This window comes from Chrysochloris asiatica, unplaced genomic scaffold, assembly GCF_000296735.1.
Source record: "Chrysochloris asiatica unplaced genomic scaffold, ChrAsi1.0 scaffold00016, whole genome shotgun sequence".
Taxonomy (NCBI): domain Eukaryota; kingdom Metazoa; phylum Chordata; class Mammalia; order Afrosoricida; family Chrysochloridae; genus Chrysochloris; species Chrysochloris asiatica.
The window spans coordinates 30,298,164-30,299,606 of NW_006408534.1; positions in this window are offsets into that span (position 1 = coordinate 30,298,164).

The following is a 1,443-nucleotide window of genomic DNA, read 5'->3' on the forward strand; positions in this document are numbered from 1 at the left end:
TATGATGTCACAAATGGAGGAAGGCATTTGGTACCTTTATTTTCTGATGGGGCACAACTAAAAATGAAGAGAAACAGCTGTAAACATCCATTAGTAATTGAAACGTGGATTTATGAAGCATAAATTTAGGAATATTGGAAATTGTCAAAGATGAAGTGGAACACATAAACATCAAAATCCTAGGCATTCATGAGTTAAATGAACCGATATTGGCCATTTTGAATCTGATAATCACATGGTATACTATGCTTGGAATGACAAGTTGAAGAGGAATGGCACTGTATTCATTATCAAAAAGAACATTTCAAGATCTGTCTTGAAGTACAACATAGGATGAGATGAGACACATTGAGACATATGAAAAGGACAGAGGTGCCCCAAGAGAAAGCATAATTTATTCATTTATGGGACTTTGGGGAAGTTTAAATGAATAAATTAAATTTTGGGATGAGTTTAAAGGGGAATAGACAATTTCTGGGGAAACAGTAGCAGGGAAGGCGTGGAAAGCATTGGCCAGGTGTTTGGGGATTAGTATGTTATTCGGCACATGGTAGAGTGCAGGACTCTGAATAGTGAAGGAGGGTAAAGAACAAATTGTGATTTTAAAAAAATATATATAATGTATAATAAGAATGCTTCATTAGTTTGCACTAAATGGTGAGACTTCAGAGTGTCTGGCTTAATAATTGCCTGTCATCAAGTGGTCCTTATAATATGTCAAAAGGTTAATGACATCAGGAAAGTGCTATTGTTGTTGCTGTTGTTAAGTGCCTTTGAGTCAGGTCCAACTCAGAGCAACCTTATATAGGTTTTCCAAGGAGTGGTGATGAGTTTTACCCCTGATCTTGAGGTTCAAACTGACCTTGTGGTCCAGTGCATATCCTAGAGTGCTGGACCAGGACTCCATGTATAGCTGTTTGATGCTGGGAAATTCTGTATGTTAAATATCTGGTACAGATTCTTATTCTTCATGGTGTGTGTAGACTTTGTTTCTGCTTGAGACAAAACGTTGTAACTGGTGATGACTATGAACAGGAGTTGAATGAGCAGGACAACTTTGTCTACCAAAAGTAGGTGGATTTTGTATCCCCAAGGATCTTGTTTGCTGTGTCACTCCTAAATAGACCTTCATAAGAATGATGTAGTTTTAAAACTATCACAGGGGCATAAAAAGTTGACTTGTTGAAGTTGTCACATCCGTTATAGATGGGATATAAAAAAGTACATCTACCCATCACCTTGAGGACTAAGGTACCCCTGACCCAAGCCATTGTATTTTCAATAACCTCATATGGATGCGATAAGGAAGATCATAGAAGAATTGATGCCTTTGAATTGTGGTGTTGGAGGAGAATACTAAAAGTGCCATGGAGCCAAAAGAACCAATAGATCTGTTTTGGAGGAGGTGTAGCCAGAGTGCTCCTTGGAGGCCAAGATGGCTAA